The sequence below is a fragment of the Phoca vitulina genome, unplaced genomic scaffold (genome assembly GCF_004348235.1).
Source record: "Phoca vitulina isolate PV1807 unplaced genomic scaffold, GSC_HSeal_1.0 scaffold110, whole genome shotgun sequence".
Lineage (NCBI taxonomy): Eukaryota > Metazoa > Chordata > Mammalia > Carnivora > Phocidae > Phoca > Phoca vitulina.
In genome coordinates this window covers 650,424-668,039 of record NW_022589813.1, presented here as the reverse complement: position 1 = coordinate 668,039, position 17,616 = coordinate 650,424, and the positions used below count along the sequence as shown (strand labels likewise).

Here is a 17,616-nt window from a genome sequence, read left to right as displayed (position 1 = left end):
ATCTAAGAGGGCTTTTCCAGTTCTCCAAATCAACTCTGCGAAGAAAAAATTATAGGGGAAAAAAAAAGAAAAAGAAAAAGGATGCAGGGCGCCTGGGTGGCTCAGTAGGTTGAGCATCTGCCTTTGGTTCAGGTCATGATCCCAGGGTCCTGGGATGGAGTCCTGCATCAGGCTCCCTGCTCAGTGGGGAATCTGCTTCTTCCTCTCCCCTCCCTCATGCTTGTGTGCTCGCTCGCTCTCTCATGCTCTCTCTCTCAAATAAATATTTTTTAAAAAAAGGAAAATAAAAAGGATGCAGAGCCAAAGGAGACTTTGTCATAAAAGAGAGAGGAGAGGACATTTTGGGTGAAACTGAAAGCTAAGTGAAGAAGTAAAGTGGACAAAGTAAGAAAATGTGTACTTCTGAGCCAGGAAGTGAACAGAACAATGTACATGCACACTCTCGCTTCATTTTCACTTGATTCAGCATGGAGACTCTCCATGATCCCATCTTACAGATGAGAAACTGAGGCTCAGAAACACTTGGTAACTTCTCTGAGTTCTCACAATTAAGTGGGGACAAGGATTAGAATATAAGTTTCTTAACTACTACATTTAACCATCTCCCACACAGATGGACTTTTTCATTTTTTAATTTACTTATTTAATTACTTACATATTTGGAACAATCAATGAAGATTGCTCAAGCAGAAAGGGAAACAAGGGGCACGTTTTTCCCCCTATAAAAGATAGAAAATAAAAACAACACAACTCTGATCCAGGTGAAAAGAAGCCTTCTTTGCAGAAAGGAAACAGTAAACAAGCTGAATAAAAGGAGGCAAGAATTGGTATAAAGACAGACACATAGGGGCACCTGGGTGGCTCAGTCAGTTAAGTGTCTGACTCTTGCTTTCGGCTCAGGTCATGATCTCAGGATCATGGGATCAAGCCCCACATCAGGCTCTGTGCTCAGCATGCAGTCTGCTTAAGATTCTCTCTCTCCCTAGCCCTCTGCCCTTCCCCCTGCTCTCTTTCCAAATAAATAAATAAATAAATGAAATTCTGGGGGCTCCTGGGTGTCTCAGTTGGTTGAGTGTCTGCCTTCAGCTTGGGTTGTGATCTCAGGGTCCTGGGATTAAGCCCCACATCAGGCTTCCTGCTCAGCAGAGAGCCTGCTTCTCCCTCTCCCACTCCCCCTGCTTGTGCTCGCACACGTTCTGTCAAATAAATAAATAAAACCTTAGAAAAATTAAAAATTAAAAATAGAATTACCATCTGATCCAGCAATTTCACTGCTGCATATTCATCCAAAAGAATTGAAAGCAGGGTCTCAAAAAAGATATATATACACCCATTTTCATAGCAGCATTATTCACAAAAGTGAAAAGGTGGAAGCAACCTGTGTCCATCAACAGATGAAGGGATAAACAAAATTTGATATATCCATGCATTGAAATATTATTCAGCCTTAAAAAGCAAGGAAATTCAGGGAGCCTGGGTGGCTCAGTCATTAAGCGTCTGCCTTCGGCTCAGGTCATGATCCCAGGGTCCTGGGATCGAGCCCCGCATTGGGCTCCCTGCTTGGGGGAAGCCTGCTTCTCTCTCTCCCACTCCCCCTGCTTGTGTTCCCTCTCTCGCTGTGTCTCTCTCTGTCAAATAAATAAATAAAATCTTTTTAAAAAAAAAAAAAAAGCAAGGAAATTATGACACCTGCTACAACATGGATGGACCTTGAGGACATTAGGCTAAGTAAAAGAAGCCAGTCACAAAAAGACAAATATGTATGACTCCAGTTATAGGCGTTACCTAGAGTAGTCAAATTCACAGAAATAGAAATAGGCAGCAGAATAGCGATTGCCAGGAGCTGGGAGGAGAAGGAAATGGGGAATTGTTATCTGTTGTCTGCTCATGACATATTAAAAAAAAAATCTTAAGATAGGTATACTGTTTCAGTTTTGCAAGATGAGAAAGTTCTGGAGATGGGTTGCACAACAATGTGAATGTACTTAACATTAGTGAATGTATACTTAAAAATGGTTAAGATGAGGGGCACCGGGGTGGCTCAGTCGGTTAAGTGTCTGCCTTCAGCTCAGGTCATGATCTCAGGGTCCTGGGATAGAGCCCCGGATCGGGCTCCCTGCTCAGTGGGGAGCCTGCTTCTCCCTCTCCCTCTGCTGTTCCCCCTGCTTGTGCTCTCTCTCTCTCTGTGTCAAATACATAAATAAAATCTTTAAAAAATTGGTTAAGATGATAAATTTAATGTTATATATATATATATTATCACAATTTAAGAAAAAGGATAGTAAAGACAAAAAAAGGGAGCAAGAATTTTTCCAAATGAGTCATTTCAAAGTGAAAACCCATTTTCTAAAAAAAAGTAAAACACTAAAGCACTGTGTCTGGGGGAAAACGGGAGGGAAAATGCTGGAATAAGCTGAGTGTGAAGGCTTTTTCCCCCAGTTCCCAAATAAGCTACAGAAGCTCTAAAATAAATCAAAATTCGCTACAATCAAAGCATATTGAGTTTTTAAACTGTGTCATTTCTTTAAAGCCTCAAAATAAGCACAATAAAACCATCACTGAAATGTTGAGCATAGCAATCATCCCAGCAATGAAAGGAAATTGAAAAACCAACAGCCCTGAACACATTTCCAGCCCCACCTGCACTTGACAAAGACAGCTGACAAATGGGACACGTTCAGCCCACCTCCTCTACCGGGGTGACAAGGAGCAAAGGAGAAGCAAAACCTGGGGGTACAGATAAGAGTGAAGAGGATTCTCTTGCTTATCCAGAGGAATGCCCTTCCTGGGGGCTCCAAAAAAACTAGACCACAAGACAAAGTTAAAAAAGCACAGAGAGAGAGACTCAACAGCTCCCCAACGTCTACCCCAACCCTGCTCAATGGCTTTCCATTGAATCTAGAATAACATCTAAATTCCTTACTATGGGGGCACCTGGCTGGCTCAGTTGGAAGAGCATGAGACTCTTGATCTCAGGGTCATGAGTTCAAGCCTTAGGTTGGGGGGTAGAGATTACTTAAATAAAACCTTAACAAACGGTGCCTGGGTGGCTCAGTTGGTTGGGCAACTGCCTTCGGCTCAGGTCATGATCCTGGAGTCCCTGGATTGAGTCCCGCATCGGGCTCCCTGCTCAGTGGGGAGTCTGCTTCTCCCTCTGACCCTCCCCCCTCTCGTGTGCTCTCTCTCTCTCATTCTCTCTCTCTCTCAAATAAATAAATAAAATCTTAAAAAAAAAAAACCTTAACAAAAAAAGTAATAATAAGGGGTGCCTGGGTGGCTCAGATGGTTAAGCGTCTGCCTTTGGCTCGGATCATGATCTCAGGGTCCTAGAATCGAGCCCTGCATCGAGCCCTGCGTCGGGCTCCCTGCTTGGCGGGGAACTTGTTTCTCCCTCTCCCTCTACTGTTCCCCCTGCTTGTGCTCTCTCGCTCTCTCTGTCAAATAAATAAATAAAATCTTTAAAAACAAAAAAAGTAATAAGAATAATAAATAGGGGCACCTGGGTGGCTCACTCAATCAAGTGTCCAACTCTTGGTTTCAGCTAAGGGTCGGCCCGCTGGGGACTCCCCGGGTGTGGAGCCTGCTTGAGATTTTCTCCCTCTCCTCTCCCTCTGCCACTCCCCTGCTTTTGAGAGAAAGACAATGCAAGCAGGGGGAGTGGCAGCGGGAGAGGGAAAAGCAGGCTCCCTGCTGAGCAGGGAGCCCAATGTGGAGCTCAAGGCGGGACTCCATCCCAGGACCCTGGGATCACCACCTGAGCCTAAGGCAGACCTTAACTGACTGAGCCACCCAGGCGCCCACCCCCCATTTTTAAATAAGTAAAAATAAATAAAAAATAAACTCCTTACTATGGTGTGAAAAGTATCCATACGCTGGCCCCTGCCTAGCTCTCCCCTTGTTCTTCATCCTCACTTCATTGACACACTTTTTCAGTAAAGAGTCAGATAGGAAGTATTCTAAGCTTTGTGGGCCATACGAACCCTGTAGCAACTACTCGACTCTTACTATAGCACTAAAACAGCCCCAGACAATATAGAATTGAAAAGGTGTGTCTGTGCTCCAATGTATGGACACCAAAATTTGAATGCCATATAATTTTTAGACACCATGAACTATTCTTCTTCTTTTGATTTTTGCCAGCAATTATAAAATATAAAAACCATCCTTAGTTCACAGGCCACATCCGAACTGGGGGCATAGTTTGCCAAGCCCTGCACTAAACACATTGGCCCGTTTTCCTGGGTCATGGCCTTTGCATATGCTATTCCTTCTGCCTAGAATGCTTGTCCCTTCACTCTTGGCCTGGCTAACCCTTCATCTTTAAGGTATCAGCTTAAATGCTGCTTTCACAGAGAGGTCTCCTTTATTCCTCCACATGCAAATAGTTCCCCCTGAGCCTCTAACATAGCATCCTGTCCTTTTGCCCATGGGACTTATCAGTTTGTAATTATATATTATACTTTCTGTGCTCATATTGTTCAGTATTTGTCCTCCACTAGACTGAAAGCTCTGTGATGGCAGGAGTTACACTATTTTGCTCATTATGTGCCTGGCATGCAAGAGGACTGAATTAATATTTGTTGAATGAGCAAACGAAGGTCATCCTACAAAGTTCTCATTCATCTCATCCATCACCTGGGGCCCATCATGATGATGACACCTCAACCAATGGGAGGCAAAACAAACCTACACTGGGATCAGTTGGACTACTCTGGGGAAGGTGGGGTGGGGGGGTGGGAGGGTTCACACAGACTAGCATTTCTCATGCCTGGGTCCAATTTTTGGTACAAATATATCCCATTTATAAATTGAGAGTCTGGGATCAGTTCAGGGATTTTTGAAAGGATCATTTCCCTTGTGGAAAATACTAAGGAATCTCCTAGTGATCATTTCTTCCTTCTTAATTCCCATTCAATATTTCTAACTAACAACTAGGTAAAGTCTCCGTTGGTGCTAATAAGTCTTTAACACCTGTCTGAATTTGCCATTGTCTCTCTTTTTTTTTTAAGATTTTATTTATTTATTCATTTGACAGAGAGAGACACAGTGAGAGAAGGAACACAAGTGCGGGAGAGGGAGAAGCAGGCCTCCCGCCGAGCAGGGAGCCCGATGCGGGGCTCGATCCCAGGACCCTGGGATCATGACCTGAGCCAAAGGCAGACGCTTAACAACTGAGCCACCCAGGTGCCCCACCATTGTCTCTTTTTCAATAAAGACAGAGCAAAGCTCCAAGCTCAGAACCCTCATGATGCCACAACTTATGACCAGAATTTATTTTATTTTTGAAATTAGCATGCAAAAAATATCTCTGGTGTCTAGTTCTACAAGTTTGAACACATGCATACCACTACCACCATTGGGATACAGACCAGTTCCATCACCCCAAAACTCCCTCATCCCACCCCTCTGTGATCAACCCCTCCTACCACCCTCTGCTCACCACTGATCTATTCTCTGTCCCTCTATCTTTGCATTTCTTCAAAATGTCAAATAAATGGAACCACCCAGAATGTAGCCCTTTGGGACTTACTGCTTTCACTCAGCATAATCTAGCTAGGATTTAATAACATGGTTTGGTTTTCCCTGTGTGTATGTATATATATTACTATATAGTCACCTATATTTATAAGCAAGTGATACAAGTTTTCCATTTACAGTAATGACATGAGTTTCCTTTTAAAATAAATCTGTTTGTAAAAAGAATAGATAAATATTAGTATGCATGGTAAGAAAAGGGGCAAAAATCATGAAGGTGAAACACAAATGACTAAATTCTGGGATACAATAGACATTAAACAATAATATAATTGTATCACACTCCCTTCCCCCAACACACACACACACACAAAATACCAGTCTGTGATTCTAAGAAATCCTGAAAGTGAAAAAAAAAGAATTTTAAAAGAAGAAATGGTCCATTCCCAGGCATCTCATTTCAAGCAAGCTTTCATAATTGCAGTTCTGGAAGCTTCCATTCCTTTCTCAGGCACCTGATCTTGGAAAGACAATTCCAACACAAGGAGTGAAGGCCACCACACATCCCTGAGCAGTTACCAGGGCAGGAAGCTATCCTATACTAAACACACCCACATTGCAGCAGAAACATAGATTTTGTTTATGTTCTTTGTTACCATGTTAGCTTAATAATTACCTTGGCTGTCATCATCCACCACAAACAAATGCTTTAGAATCTTTTATCTGCAGTGTGTAATGTTTAGAACAAGGAAATAAAGGCAATTTAAATCGTATCTTATAAGCATGTGAGGGCAGAACCTTCAATCATCCATTTCTCAAAACCCTCCGGTAACTAAGCATTAGTGCATGCCCCACGGGACTTCTCAGAGACTTTCCACCTTTGACCCAGGTGCAGTCATAGCTATACATTTGGATCCTTCAGAAAACAAGGTGTGTTCGCAAAAGACCAATATCAAAACTATGAAAAGGAAGGGAAAATATAAATAGAGCTATGTGGGTATATCTTCCTCTTCTTTATGTTTCCCCTTCATAAAAGAATTTACTTAATTTTTAAGACATTTACTTACTTCCCAAAGAAAGGTAATTATATTTTATGAATGCAAATAGAGGGACACCCAGGTAGCTCAGTCAGTTAAGTGTTGGACTCTTAATTTCAGCTCAGGTCATGATCTTGGGGTCATGGGATCAGGGCCCCCCATGTCAGTGGGCCTGGAGTCTGCTTGAGATTCTCTCTCCCTCTCCCTCCCCCTCTGCCCTTCCACCGCCTTATAAAATAAAAAAATTTTTTTTTTTAAAAAGAATATAAGATTTTTAGCTTGCTTAACATGTGAGAAAGAGTCAGAGGCTGGAAAATGAACATGAACTTTAATCTCATGAAGGGCATCACCTAGACATGGCAAAAATTCACCCAGAGAATGGTCTAATGTGCTGCAGTTACCATGGAGGTGGCAAATGCTTTTTATAACACCAAATTAAGATGACTCTAACATATTTTTAAAACTTTTTGGGGGGCGCCTGGGTGGCTCAGTCGTTAAGCGTCTGCCTTCGGCTCAGGTCATGATCCCAGGGTCCTGGGATTGAGCCCTGCATCGGGCTCCCTGCTCAGTGGGGAGCCTGCTTCTCCCTCTCCCACTCCCCCTGCTTGTGTTCCCTCTCTCGCTGTGTCTCTCTCTGTCAAATAAATAAATAAAATCTTTAAAAAAAAATAAAATAAAACTTTTTGGGAAACGGGATGATATAACTGACAAATGTCACCAATTAAACGTCAGAGGAAAATTCAAGAAAAAGCTAGGATGGGATCATTCTTTTATTTATATGGATGTTTTGAAGGCTCTCAAATCTCATTACACTGGCTAAGACACCTCCTTTTTTACTACACTCCATTCTTGGTGAGAAGTCTCTGGACTTTCCCAGAACTCTCCAAATTCTTTCCAGCAGTCTCACTCTTACTATAACCAAAACCCCTCTCCATGCAAATGACATTTTAAAAAATGTATTTTTTTATTTTATTTAAAAATATTTTATTGGGGTGCCTGGGTGGCTCAATCGTTAAGCGTCTGCCTTCGGCTCAGGTCATGATCCCAGGGTCCTGGGATCGAGCCCCACATCAGGCTCCCTGCTCCACGAAAAGCCTGCTTCTCCCTCTCCCACTACCCCTGCTTGTGTTCCCTCTCTCACTGTGTCTCTCTCTATCAAATAAATAAAATCGTAAAAAAAAAAAAAATTATTTAAAAATATTTTAATTTAATTTTAAAAGATTTTAATTTAATTTAATCTAAAATATTTTAATTAATTTAAAAATATTTAAACATTTAAAATATTTTATTTAAAATAATATTTAAGTAATCTTTACACCCAACGTGGGGCTCAAACTCACGACCCCGAGATCAAGAGCTGCATGCTCTTGCAGCGAGCCAGGTGCCCTGCAAATGACATTTTGTTATAAGACTTTCTTGTACATATGACTGTCCCCAAAGTAGGTGAGGCCCACAGGCCTTAGATGTAAAGCAGACTGACACAAGGGAATTGCAAGATGACATTTGCATTTAGGTGCCAACGCTCTGTTTGAAGTGCAGGATATGTGGTTGACTTCCCTTCTTTTAGAAAGAGATTGGTAGAAGCCATGTGTCTAGGGCATTGATTCTCAATCAGTGCAATGTTGCCCCCAGGTAGCACATTTTACGACATCCGGAAGCCTTTCTTGTTGCCACAACTCAGGGGGAGGTGTGTGATATTGGCATCTAATAGGTGGAGGCCAGGGATATTGCTAAACATCCTACGATGCACAGGATAGTCCCCCCAAACAGAGAATTATCTGACCCAAAATGTTAATAATGGTGAAGTTGAGAAAGCCCATTCTAGAGGAGATCGATCATCTAGGGCAATACTGTCTAATAGAACTTTCTATGATGATGGAATCATTCCATACCATGCTGTATAATATAGCAGCCCCTAGCCACACATATATACCAAAGTACTTAAAATGTGGCTAGTGCAGGGCGCCTGGGTGGCTCAGTCGATTCAGCGTCTGCCTTCGGCTCAGGTCGTGATCCCAGGGTCCTCGGATCGAGCCCCACATCGGGCTCCCTGCTCTGCGGGAAGCCTGCTTTACCCTCTCCCACTCCCACTGCTTGTGTTCCCTCTCTCGATGTGTCTCTCTGTCAAATAAATACAATCTTTAAAAAAAATAAAAATTAAATTAAATTAAATAAATAAATAAAGTTTCGTTGATCAGGGTGCCTGGGTGGCTCAGTCAGTTAAGCGTCTGACTCTTGATCTCAGCTCAGGTTATAACTTCAGGGTCGTGAGATACAGTCCTGTGTTGGGAGACTCTCTCTCCCTTTCCCTCTGCCCCTCCCTCCCTCTCTTTCTCTCTCAAATAAATAAATCTTAAAAAAAATAAAATAAGGGCGCCTGGGTGGCTCAGTCGTTAAGCGTCTGCCTTTGGCTCGGGTCATGATCCCAGGGTCCTGGGATCGAGCCCCACATCGGGCTCCCTGCTCAGCGGGGAACCTGCTTCTCCCTCTCCCTCTGCCTGCTTCTTCCCCTGCTTGTACACTCTCTCTCACTCTCAAAAATAAATAAAATCTTGGGGTGCCTGGGTGGCTCAGTCGTTAAGCTTCTGCCTTCAGCTCAGGTCATGATCTCAGGGTCCTGGGATCGAGCCCCACGTCGGGCTCCCTGCTCTGCGGGAAGCCTGCTTCTCCCTCTCCCACTCCCCCTGCTTGTGTTCCCTCTCTCGCTGTGTCTCTCTCTGTCAAATAAATAAATAAAATCTTTAAACAAATAAATAAATAAATAAAATCTTTTAAAAATAAATAAATAAAATAAAACTTCATGAATCAGTGCACATCAGAGAGCATCAAGCTGAGGAGCCCACAAGACTCACTTGGGAGCCTGCTGGAGGCCTTCAGATGGAGGATCATCAGATGACCAACTAGTCCCAGTTTACCCAGAACCTTCTTGGTTTTAGCACTGGTCTGGGATGGGACCTGGTAATTTGCCTCCTTATCAGGTTTCCCAGGAGATTCTTCTGTACGCGAAGGTTTGAGAATCACTGCAGAGCAGATAGTTAATGAAGGCCGCAAGATGCAGGTGGAGGGAGGTGGGAAGGGAAAAGTGGTGGGTTGCTTGCACCTTGGCAGCTCAGTGCCTTCTTGCATGGCTGGCCTGCTCCAGCTTGTCCCAGAAGAACAAGGAACCCTCTCTGGGAGAGCCAGAGACAACACAGGATACGTGTAATGGCTCTTGCACCCCCTGAGAGCTGCTAGAAGCAGTGGCCTCCTCTGCAACCCGAGGAAGGACCTCACTTCCTGGAGACCTACAGGCTGTGGAAACCCCTCCTCATCCCCTTCGCCACCATCCGTGTGCTCAGACTCCTGCCAGGAGCAGTGAAAAATGATAAACCTTAATATCCCCTGTGGCTAGGATCCCCTACCGCTTTCTCTACCACTGGGTCTCAGAAAGGCAGGAGAAGACAGTAAAGCCAGGGTGAGCTCTATCCATACCCTGGGTCTGTGGCAAACCTCTCTCTTTGAGAGGAAAAAGAACCCCTTTCTGGATCCACCTCTGGGACTAGAAGCTTAGTTCTTAACCAGACTAATTGAGATCCCGATACTAGTCCTTTAATGCCTATTTAAGCAAACATTATAAAATACAACCCAAGCATTAGGGTTCCAGATTTGGAGAAGGAAAAACAGAAGCAGAAACCAAGGATAACAAAACAACCAATATGTATGTGCCAGACACGATTATGAGAATCTGATGGGTATTAACTCGTTAAACCCTTACCATAGCCTTAGCAATGGGGTACTGTCATTATCCTTATTTTACTGAGAAAGACACTGAGGCACAGAGAGGTTCAGTAACCTGGCCAGGTAACACAGCCAGTAAGGAGTGGAATACAGTATTGTAAATAACCCTTCCTCTCAGGGAAGCAGATTTTTCTCTTTTTCAACTCATTTTTTCAACATCCACATCCTGCGTTTAGCCATCTTTTTGCCCATGCTGGGTAAGCATGATGTTAAGCTTGGGAAGTTTCTAGATTCAGTGCTAATTGCAGAATGGCCAGGAGCAGGGTGAAGCAGGGTGAGGAGTTTGCATGGGACCCAAATTTAAGGGGGAGTACCAAAACTCCCAGTAACCTAGACAAATACTATTTTATGCAATATTTTTAAAAGTAGGAAATAATGCAAAAATACATAGTGAATAAAATATCAACATTTGCAATAAAGAACAGGCTTGGGATTTTTTTTTTTTTTTAAGATTTTACTTAATTACTTGAGAGAGAGAGAGAGAGAGCACGAGCAAGGGGAGGGACAGAGAGAGAGGGAGAAGTGGACTCCCTGCTGAGCAGGAAGCCTGAAGCCCGAGGTAGGGGCTCGATCCCAGGACCCTGGGATCATGACCTGAGCCTAAGGCAGATGCTTAACCGACTGAGCCACCCAGGTGCCCCAGAACAGGCTCAAGATTACTGATTTTTGTTTCTGTTCCAATTTGGCTCGGTTCCACAGTGACTAGCAGAGAGGACCCTGCAATTCAGGCATTCATGAGTCACTCCAGGAATGACAGTTCCAGCAGGACAAATTAAACCATCTTCCTGGGATTTCCACCTACCTCCTCTCCTGCTAAGGGGTTTCCTCTGATAAAATTTATAAGTCAAGTCTCTGCCACAGGAGAAAACTCCACGTCTCCATTGGAGAGCCACGATTTTTCATTTATTGCGGGTGCTAACAAATGAAAGATTGGGAACAGCAACTCTGGACCTCCAATTCTCCCTGTGAACTTATAGAAATAGGACTTTCTGCGCTTCTTTTAAATGCTACCCACCCTGATTCAAATGCCATCGAAAATGAAACTTATTTGTTCTGACACTTGTAAAAATACAGAAATCTTACCCAGCCCCTTACTTCTTTTCCTATAAATAAGGAATGTTCTTTCCACAAATGACTCTACTGATGATTAGCATTGCATCAACCTGGGTTTATCTCTGGGAACATTGAACCTGAGGTGGCTGAAAATAGCCTGAGAAGTAATCTAATCCAATCTCCTGGCACTCCATTCTGGGAACTCTTGGCAAACATAAACCACAGAGTGATTCACTGAACTTCTAGAGAGAAGTGCATACCTTCAACCTGACCCTTCCTCCTGGGGAGAGGACCCTGCCTGGCAAAACGTGATTATACACCCCACTTCTCTGACATCCATATCCACTGAGCAACTCTTTGCCTCTCCAGGGCAGAAGGAAACTAGGCAGACAACAACTATATCAATAAGCATAAAGACAGCACCATATACTGAGCACCTTCCTGGGGGCCAGGCATCATGCTATGCCCCTCACATGCAGTAGCAATCACATCCTCCAACAACTTTATGGAGAGGTATTATCATCCCCACTTTATGACGATTACATTGAGGCCCAGAGAGGGTACAGTAATTTGTCCAAGGTCACACAGCTAAATAGAAGCAGATGGGATTCTAACCCATGCATCTCTGACTGAACTTGGATCATGATCATCATCCTCATTGTTATAAGAGGAAGAAGAGAAGGGCAAAGAGGAAGAGGGGGAGTTAGAGATAATATTTATTGAGTGGCTTACAGTGCACCATATTTTCTCATTAACCCTGATAGCCACCAGGAGGAGGTGGGAGCTCTTAGCACACTACCCATTCTACAGACAAGCAAACTGAGCCCTGAAAAGTACAATAACTCAGCCACAGTGGCACAGTAGGACCCAGGGAAGCCCAGATTTTGATTCAGGTAGACAGCTCCAGAGCTTGCTGAGCCAACATGCTCCCTTGCTTCCCACTTCCCCATAGTCATTCTTTCCTCTGACAAGTAATGATCGTGCATTTATTCTGGACCTGGCATCTGGTGGTAAGCAACAGGACAGCCTGTTTCTGCCTCCTCTCATGGCACACTCCCAAGGGTTTTCTCTATCATTTCTGTGACCCCCCACACCACTTCAAAACACCTTTTCTTGGGGTGCCTGGGTGGCTCAGTCAGTTAAGCCTCCAACTCTTGGTTTCGGCTCAGGTTATGATCTCAGGGTCCTGGGATTGAGCCCTGTGTTGACTCCATGCTCAGCGTGGAGTCTGCTTGGGATTCTCTCTCTTCCTCTCCCTCTTCCTCTTCCCCCCCCCCCCTTGTTTGCCGCCCCCCCCCCCCCTTCCCTCCCATCAATAATTCAATAAAATCTTTTATACAAACCAAAGCAAAAACCTTTCTTACCTGCCCACCATCCCGGCATCGTCTCCCCCCTCTGCGGAGACACGAGTCCTTTTTTTTTTTGTACCAACCCATAAAGCCCGTCCATCTTATGCCTGAGACACAGCTCTGCTTGCTCTATTAGTCACCCCGCTGGGCCTGGCCATCCAGCTTCTCTCTCCTCATTGGCCAATAAATAACCAGCTCACACCCACCTAAAATGCAGATCAGTCCTTGATCCCCAACGTCATGGTTAAGCCATGGCCTCTGTGCACTGGGTCTGCAAAGAAACCCTGCCTGGGCGCTCAAATTGTGTATTTCTTTCTTCCTGAACCCCAGCCCGGCCCTCCCAACAGTGTTCTTTTGGCATCAGCACACTGAAAAGAGCAAAGTCCTTTCTAAAGGTTATTTTATCTCTTAGACACCATAAGGAAGAACTAGGTTGATTTTTTTTTTTTTTTTAATCCCAGGGAGTGAGTTGGAGTGCAAAGAGCCTATCTTTTCGTGTATTCACCAAAGTATTCTTCCACAACATGATGCTCCACTAGACACCCTGAACACGGGCCAGTTTGTTTTGCATGTATGGCCCCTGGGGCAACACTCAGACCTTATAAGTTAACTCCATGATTATGATGGCGTGGCCCTTCCAGAGATAAAGGACAGGCAGCGTGGAACCAGCCCACATTTCTCAGCAAGCTCACTTGCATCAAATCCTGACTCTGGTGCTCTCCAACTCTACCCCTCTGAGGCTCTACGATTCTATTCTTTTGAACCTCAATTTTCCCTACCCTCATCTGTGAAATGGGGACAATATACTCTACCTCCAGTGGGTTTAACAGCTCCCAGAACTGTCATCCCTGGGGCGACTTGTGGAATGCCTGGATTGCAGAATCCTGCCTGCCAATCAGGATGGAGCTGAGCCAAATCAGAATCCAAAGCAAAAGGACAAATCAGTAATCCTCTTGTAGGTGTAAGTCAGAGTTTCTCAACCTCAGCACTGTTGACATTTTGAGTGAGATATGCTCTGTTGTGGGGGCTGTCTTGAGTATTAGAGGATGTTGAGCAGCATCCCCAGCTTCCCTCCGTTAGGTGCCAGAAGGATACTCCCCATCACTAACCACACAAGCTGTGGGCAACCAAAAATATCTCCAGGAATGCACAAGTATCCTCTGGGAGGTAAAATGGCCCCCAGCTGAGAACCACTGCTGTGAATGATATAATGTGCCACAAACTTTGCATAGTATCTCCCAATTCCCATTGATAAGACGAAGAAATTAGTACCTCAGCATTTTCCTCTAGGAAAATTTTTCTTCCCCTCCGTTTCCCTACTTCTAGAAACTATACCATATTTTTGCATATTGCACCCATCCTACAGATCAGGGAACTGAAGCTCAGAAAGCAACTTATCAAAGTCCCAGAGCTGGGAATTACTCCAAGACAATATCTGAATCCAGATCTAGCCACAATAACTAGTATGAACTGTCCCTTTGCCACCTGAAATCCTCCTCCCAAAAGCCTCATCAGCTGCAGTGGGTAATGCACTGAAGCAGAGGACCTTGTGCCCTCGTTGTACAACAAAAGGCTCCCAGTGACAGCCTCCTTGTACACTAGATGGAGACTAGGATACCGGGTGACACCCCTCACTCTGCACTGAGTGTAGGGGGTTTCTTAGGAATGTTCCAGATAGCAAACGGGGGCCTGGTTCTGTGAACTACACAGAAGGCAAGAAAGCTCTTTGGTCACCTCCTCCCTCCCCTCCCACTTCAACTCTCCCCTCTGCCTCCTCTAAATGAACATACCTGCTGTACCAACCCTCTACTCTTGCAGGGGAAAATCATAGCATTCACTGTAGCCCGTGTTTATTGAGCATCTGCTAAGTGCCAGGCACTGTTCTGAGTGCTTTAGGTTTATCTGATCCAGAAGAAAACCACAGAGGGTAGTTATCTTTATTGTCCCCATTTTCCAGATAAGGAAACTAAGACCCAGAAGAGCAATAACTTGCCAAATTCACTCAACTAAGCGATGATGGAACTTGAACTGAATGTCAAGAACATGCAGACTTTATGATCAATAGACCTTGGTTCAAATGCTGACTCCTCTACCAGCCACCCGTGTAACAACCAGGAAGTTACCTAACCTCCCTGAACCTCAGTCTCCTCATCAGTAGTATGGGGCTAGCAGGGATTGTTGTAAGAATAACAACTAATATGTGCTTCTCATCCACTCAACAAGTGTTCACTGAGCATCTACTGTGTGCCAACCACTAGGGATAAATCTGCAAACAAAACCACAAAAGGATCCTACCCTTGTGGCATGCACACTCTAGTAGGGACAAACTTATGTGTGTTAACTCAGTTAATCCTCACCATAACCCCTCACAATTACATCATTGTACCCAATTCACAGATAGGGAGAAGGGGTCTCAGAAGCAGCTTTCCCCCACCTCCCTTCAACCTTCTAAGAAATAGTGGGACATGGATTAGACATTCATGCCCAGTCTCTGGAGCTCGACTTCTTGGATTCAAACCCTGCTGTTTCCATCTAATTGCTGCGGACAAGTTACTTAACCTGTCTGAGCCCAAATTTCATGGATAAAATGGAACCCGGAGGCCATATCTCAGGAGACTGTCCCAGGGGAAAAACGTCTAACATTCAGGAAATGCTTCTTGGGTCCCCAGCACACACAAGGCTCACAGAAACCCTAAGACAGACGTCTTATTTTAAGCCCCTTTTTACGGAGGTGAACATTGGAGCCCAGAGAGGGTAAGGAACTTGTCCAGAGGCGCAGAGCGCATAAACAGTGCAATTCCAAAGCGAGCTCTGAATCACGACCCGGCGCAGAGGCAAACTCACCGGGTCCAGCATGGTTCAGTGAGTACCAGATAACTGGGTGCGATTATTCTTTCCCTCCTGCAGCCTCGAGGCGGGCTGCACAGGGCGGCGGATTGTGTGCACTCTTCAGAGGCTTTCCTAACGCAAGGGGTCAGCGCAATGCAGCCCGAAGCGGGAGCCGCCGCCTAGATCCTCCCATTTCGAGATTCCAGCCACGGGGTGATTCTCCCCCCATTTCTTGCTCCCCATCCCGGCTCGCTCCCCGCTCCCCCGCCACAGCTGCCACCCGCCCTGGCCACTCCCCTGCCGCCCCGAGTTGTGGACAGACCCCGCTGGGGCGCCTGGTTCTTCCCATCGATCCCCTCTCTCGGAGCCAGGGAGGAGTCGCTGAGTCTCGGCGGATACCCGGGAAGACAGTCCCAGCGCTGGCCCCGAGACCCGGCGAACCCGCCTCACCTCCAGCCGGCTTTTGCGTCCCCAGCGCCTGGAGCTCTGGCCGCTGCCGGGTCTGCTCGCCCACGCGGCACAGCGACAACCCTGGCGGGGGCAGCGCACACCTACACAGCCTGTCCGGACTTCCTTCCTGGAGGGGAGATCGCTTTCTTGGAATGTAGCCAAGTTCCGGCAAGTGCTGGGTTAGTACACCTGTTGGCATCGGAGACTTCTATTCACAGTCTCGGGTCTGCGTTCATTGTTTCCTTCCATCCGGCAAACCTTGCCAAGCGCCCACCGGCTGCCACGCCCCGGCACCCAGAGGATCTCAAGGGCGCACAGGCTACGCTCTCCAAAACATTGGCCACTAGCCACGGGTGGTTATGCAGCATTGAAATCATGGCACCAATGAACTGAGATGTTTTTTTAAGACATAGGATTTAAAAAAATAATAAAAACAAAACAAAAACCAAAACACAAAAAAACACATTTTTCAAACTCATTAAGAAGTTTTAAAATGGGGGTGCGTGGGTGGCTCAGTGGGTTAAGCATCTGCCTTGGGCACAGGTCATGATTTCAGGGTCCTGGGATGGAGCCCCGGTGCCCAGCTCCCTGCTCAGTGGGGAGCCTGCTTCTCCCTCTGCCACTCCCCCTGCTTGTGCTCTCTCTCTCTAATGAATAAAATATTAAAAAAAAAAAAAAAGTTTTAAAATGATTGCATGTTAAAATGATAATATTTTGGATATAGATAGTTAAATAAAATATATCATTACAATTATTTTCTCCTGTTTCTCCTTTTCTAAAATACAGCTACTAGAAACTTTAAAAATTATGTGTCTCCTATTATACTTCTATTGGATACTGCTGGTTTGGGGAACCCATAGGATGTTCCCCAAATACCTCTCTCTAGTTCTCTTCTAGAATGTATTCAGCCCTTCCTTATTTCCTTCAAGAAACACTTGGTGAAGTCTGGTGGGAACCAGGCATGGTGCTAGTGTTGGTTTGCAAATTCAGGAGCTTCCCAGGTGTAATTTGAAATTGGCCCTGTATACAGAGGGCAAAGAAAGACCCAAGAAAGAGAGAGACCACTCCAGATTGATAGGTTTAATAATAGGTTTAATTATTTAATAATAATAGGCAGGTTTAATAAGCAAGGGAACTTATATACAAGGCTTGTTTTAGACAGTTGCAAGACAAGTAGATCCCTGCACTGCCTCCCAGAATCTTAAAAGTTTATATAGAAGCCTTAATGGGGTTCAGTCATGTATCAAGTCCAGATATTTCCAACACCACCTTGCTCTCTCAAGTTTGCATTCTTGAAACCAGCTCCTACTGTGGGAATAGTGGGCAGAATGTACATACCAAGGACAGGGGACAGGGTGAGGAGCCTGCAATTACCCAGGGCCAGCTCAAGGGCCAACTAATGTCCATGTCCTCTCCACGACATCCTCCAACAGCTAGACTTGGGGGAATAGCATGGTAAGCTAAACAGATAGGTCAGGTCAGGTGAGAGAGGTCTATTAAATAAAATGTACAATGAGTAGAAAAGGCAACCTAAGGAGTGGGGGGAAATATTTGCAAACTATGTATCTGATAAAGAGTTAATATTCAGAATATATAAAGAGTTTCTACAACCCAACAACAACAACAAAAATAACTAGATGTTAAAA

General features: G+C 44.9%; 1 protein-coding gene across 1 annotated transcript in view; it reads right to left on the bottom strand.

Annotated features, from left to right (window-relative positions):
- Positions 1-16,037, bottom strand: part of LOC116628065 (transmembrane channel-like protein 5) — a 70,242-nt gene extending 54,205 nt beyond the window's left edge. Inside the window, exon 1 of the mRNA XM_032398128.1 lies at positions 15,971-16,037. The gene's annotated coding sequence lies outside the window, so the exon portion shown is untranslated. The remainder of the gene's footprint in view (positions 1-15,970) is intronic.
- Between the last annotated feature and the right edge of the window lie 1,579 nt (positions 16,038-17,616).